Below are 5,174 nucleotides of genomic sequence, written 5' to 3' on the forward strand. Positions count from 1 at the left end.
AACAAATTTTGATGTATTTTTTAAAAAAAAGTGTGCATGTATGTTAAAAATGTTTGCAAAATGTAAATAGAATGTTAATCCATTTTAAAAAATATTCTTGTATGTCAAGAAAATTTATTTGGATCAAAGAAATATCCAAGTATTTAAAAAATCACATATGCAAGAAAAATGTTTGTGGATATATAAAAAGTTCATGTTTTCCAAAACTATGTTTCTACATAGGGAATTGGTCTTAAGAAAAGAAGAAAAGAAAAAGGAAAAATGAACAGAAAAGATATATATACAAAACATAAAAAGGAGAAGAGAAAAAAATCATGAAAATATTTAAAAAAATTGTATTCTTTTCAGAAATAAATCAGATGAAGACACCTTGAAATCGGACACGAGTCTTGTAGACTGCCGCTGGGTCGGCCATGGTGACAAGCGCGCGCCGCGGAAGCGCGCAAGCAGACAGCTTCCCCGCCGCTTCCAGCGATTTTATTGTCCGGTTATGCCAGAAGAGGAAGCTGTGAATGCCAAGGAGATCGGGAAACATGCCGCCCATGGTGCGCACGAGGAGCACCACCGCCGTCCCACTCGCCGCCAGCGGCGGCGCGGAGTTCCCGGACCCCGGCCGGCTCGTCCCGCTGTCCCCGTTCGACGCGTTCTGGGTCGCGCTGCCCCCAGTCCGCCGTGTCTTCCTCTTCCGCTCCCTGCCCGGCGTCCCGTTCTCGGACGTCGTCGGCACCCTCAGGTCCTCCCTCGCGCAAGTGCTCCCAGCATTCCACCCCTTCGCCGGCGCACTCACGTACTAGCCGGACTCGCGCGCTCTGTCGATCGTCCTCCCGGACGAGTGGGAGGGCGGCTCCTGCGGCGGCTTCACGTTCGTCGAGGTCGAGACGGACCTCGATTTCGAGCGGCTCGTCGAGGAGGCGGCAGAACACGACCAGGACGCTCTCGGACAGCTTGTCCCGGACATCCGCCGTGACCAGCTCCCGGCGCCCGTGATGGCCGCGCAGGTACGCGTCACATCACCTCACACGTGTAAGTTATCCGGGGCTGTCTTTCCTTATGCGGAATGCGTGGGTAAGCAGGTGACGGAGTTCGTCGGCGGCGGCGGTGGCGTGGCACTGGGGGTGGCCGTGCACCATACGGCGGCGGACGGACGCGGCATTTGGCGGTTCTTTGAGATGTGGGCGGCGGCAGCGGCCGGTGTTGAGGTTGACCGGGTACCCGCCGGGTCGACTCCGCTGCATGACCGGAGGCTGGTGCGGTTCCACGGCGACAAAGAGCTCGCCCGGCTGTTCTTGCGGCAAATCGCCCCGAACTTGCCCACGGTGAGCGCTCGGTGTCACTGTCTCCACAGATTGGCAAATCAAAGTTTCCAATCCATGTCACAGATCCCGCGCTCGACGCCCGGCGTCGTCTCAGCCGGCGAACCTTCACCTTCGCCGCGCCCGCGGTGCAGCGTCTCAAGCAGAGGCTCGCGTTCGCGGCGAACATCGGCACGGCGCCGTCCACCTTCGCCGCCCTGGCGGTGCACGGGTGGGTGTCCATCGCGCGCGCCAGCGGCTTCGCCGACGACGCGCCGGTGTTCGCCGCCTTCCTCGCGGACTGCCGCGCGTACATGTCGCCCCCGGCGCCGGACGCCTACGCAGGCAACTGCGTCGCGCTCTGCATGGCCTCGCTGAGCGGGTCGGAGCTCGCGGGGCCTGACGGGCCCGCCCGGGCACTCGTGGCCGTCAGGGAGGCCGTCGCGGAGGCGAAGCGCGACCCGCTCCGCGACCTCGCCCGGTGGCGCACCAAGTTCGCGGTCATCCTGGCGGGGTCGCCCTGGTTCCCCTCGTACGGGGTGGACTTCGGGTTCGGGAGGCCGGCGAGGGTGGAGCTGGCGTCCATGAACCACGACGGCGAGGTGGTGCTCGTCGCCGGGAGGGAGGCCGGCTCGGTGCAGGCGTCGGTGTCGATTGCCGCGGGGAAGATGCAGGCGTTCCGCGACGTGTTCATGGCGGAATGAGCGTCTACGACCGTCCTGTGGTGACTGTCAGTAAGCAGATGCTATGTTGAATGATCTGCAAATAATCGATAGTTTCAGGTGAAGATTTGGCCTCAGACACCTGCATGTATGCATGCTCCTCTCTGAACCATATCCGATCGGAACAAATGATATAACGCGCACGCAAAGCGCAAAAATAATCTGCACTTGGTAGAATCACCTGCTCGATGTGCATTGGTACAGAAACCGCCATAATAAACAAAACTCCTCCCCAAGAAAAGAAAAGGCTAGGTTTATCTGTCTTCCGCCGGTCCACCTCTTCTCCGGTAGCCTTAGGGCCATGGCGGCGCGGTGGATCCCGGCCCTTGCTGGCGGGAAGGCTTCGTCTTTAGATGTTTCTTCAAATTTTGTTAGGGTTTGTGTCCTGCTCAGGAAGACGACACGATGACGACTTTCAAAGATGGAATAAGGTTCTCCCTGCCTAGTCCCCATTACCGTGATGCGTCTAGCATCGTCGGTGGGTGTGTGAAGGTGTGTCTCCGGTGGATCTGCCATTGGTGGATTTGCTCGGATCTTGTCGTAGTTCGTCTACGTTCATGTGTCTTGAGGTTGGTTCCTTTCGATCTCTGCTACTTTTCAACGGCGGCAAATGTTGTTCTAATACATTGGTCCTATGGGGCCTTAGCATGATGATTTTTCAACTGTCTACTATAATAAAATTTGCCTGGTTTCAGCGAGAAAGGGGTGATGACAACGTCCACAACCAATAAGCAATCTAATTCAACCTCGACTGAATTGCACCATGGCATTGTTAATACTACGTCCGAGACGTATAAATATGAACATGACAGTGTTGTTTTTGTGTGTGTAGACGAAAACATGCCCAAAACAAACAACATACAAATAGGCCTCAAGAGCCCGGCCTGGTTGATTTTGGTTGTGACCTGACACGTTGACCGTTTTATCGATTTTATCTGATGAGTCTTTGGTTCGATCTACTTATGGGCAGCTTGTCAGCACCACTGACATACCGGACCCGCAGGACAACCACGCTGGGCCGGAAGGAGGCCGGCCCCAGCGCGTACCCAAGGCCAACCCTCGAGTCTATGGGCCTGACTGGGCCCGGTGAAGCCCAGCCGCACTCACTACTTAGCCAAGGCCACCCGATGGAGCAGTCATCCAGAGGATCACGACCCGGCGGCGGCGGCAAGAACCCTAGTTTCCTATCGTTCCTCTTCATTCGTGTAACCAGCTTGTAATCGAGATTGAGACAAATACTTGAGGCAATAGATCGATCCCTCCACTCTTATCCTAACACCTGGTATTAGAGACCAAACAGCACCCTCCCCTCGTGCGATCTGGCGCAATTCATCGAAACTCGTCGTCTTCGCCAAGCTCGGGTGCAAATCGAGGCCATGGATCCGACCATGAAGGAGTACATGGACAAGATCTCAAGCTCCATGGAGGAATTTCAGCTGGAGCTCCGTAGTAACACGGCGGCGATCCACGCAAACATCGCCAAGCTGGACGATCTGACGGCCTGGCGGCCCGATCTGGAGCGCCGCGTCGACCAGCTCGCCGATGCAGTGGCGGATCTGCAGCACGGACGCCTGCCTGCGGTGGTAGCGTCTGGTGTGGTGGCCAAGGAGACCAGCGCGCCCAGTCCAAGCCTGGAAGCGGACACCGCAGCGGCCTCGCAGCCACACGGGTCAAGGGACCACGGCGACGCATTTCTTCACCGGAAGAAGGTGCTGGCGATCCTGCCGGCACCACTCCCGGGCACTGGTCAGTACACTTCCCAGTCGCCCGCTCCTCCCCTGTCTCCCTTCGCTCATGCGAGCCAGCTCCTTGCCGGATTGGGCCAAGCACACCCATCCGTGACGTTTCCCCAATTCGCAGGAGACAACCTGAAATTATGGAAAACGCTATGCGAGCAATACTTTTCCATGTTCGAGATCCATCCTTCTTTCTGGGTACCAATGGCTACACTCAATTTCTCTGGGGCAGCCTCTGTTTGGTTACAATCTCTCCAAAACCGCCTCTCAGAATTTGATTGGGAGGCATTTGCAGCTCTGCACCCGTTTTGGTCGAGATAAACGCCAGCTACTGATTCGTCAGTTTTAGACCATTCGGCAAACCTCATCTGTAGCGGATTACATTGAGCGTTTTGAGCTAATTGTGAATCATTTAACATCTTACTCTGAAGCCATACATCCTTACTTTTACCTCACTCGTTTTGTCGAGGGCTTGCGGGCGGATATACGTGCGGTCGTGTTGATCCAACGACCGCCGGACCTGGACACGGCGTGCTCCTTGGCGCTGCTGCAAGAGGAGGTCGTCGAATCAGCGCAGCAAGCGCACCAGCCGCGGGCCACGCCGCACGGCGCCGACGCCATGCTCCGACCAAACACGCCACTCCCGCTGCCCCCACCACCACGACCGGCTCCTGCAGCTTCACCAACACCGGCATGGATCGTCGTGGCATGGATGGTGCTCGCGCCGACACCTCCAAGGTCAAGGCCTTGCGTGACTACCGACGTGCACGCGGCCTTTGCTTCAAATGCGGCGAACGATGGGAGCACGATCACGTGTGCCCCACGTCCGTGCAGTTGCACGTCGTCGAAGAACTGCTGGAATTGTTCAGCCTCGACGAACCCATGGACAAACAACTCCACTCACAGCCAGCAGACGACGTGGTGATGGCTATCTCTCGTTCAACACTTTCAGGGGGAGTTTCTGCAAAAGCATTTCAATTGCAAGCATGGATCCAGGGCAGGGAGGTTCTGATGTTAGTGGATTCGGGTAGTTCCACAACCTTCGTCAACAACAAACTGGCAGCATTTTTGGAAGGGGTCGAGCCATTACCGAGAACTTACAGAGTTCGTGTAGCTGATGGAGGTGAACTCAAGTGTTCTTCGGTGATTCCTCGGTGCTCATGGTGTTCTCAAGGGCACAAATTTCGGACTGATATGAAGGTGTTACCACTGGGCATATACGATGCCATACTTGGAATGGATTGGCTCGAGGAGCATAGCCCAATGACAGTGGATTGGAAGGCCAAACATATCACAATTCCTTCAGATCAAGGATCAATTTCGCTGAGGGGGCATGACGCAGAGTCAATAGAGTGCTTGATCATTAACAACTTGCAACTGCAGGGGCTCTGCAACAACAATGTTGTGGCTTACATGGTGCAACT

At 55.7% G+C, this 5,174-nt stretch overlaps 1 pseudogene; it reads left to right on the forward strand.

The window, feature by feature from the left end:
• The first annotated feature begins 416 nt into the window (after nucleotides 1-416).
• LOC123141251 (malonyl-coenzyme A:anthocyanin 3-O-glucoside-6''-O-malonyltransferase-like) lies at nucleotides 417-2,164 on the forward strand (annotated as a pseudogene).
• The last annotated feature ends 3,010 nt before the right edge of the window (nucleotides 2,165-5,174 follow it).

This window comes from Triticum aestivum, chromosome 6D (assembly GCF_018294505.1).
Source record: "Triticum aestivum cultivar Chinese Spring chromosome 6D, IWGSC CS RefSeq v2.1, whole genome shotgun sequence".
NCBI classification, from domain to species: Eukaryota; Viridiplantae; Streptophyta; class Magnoliopsida; order Poales; family Poaceae; genus Triticum; species Triticum aestivum.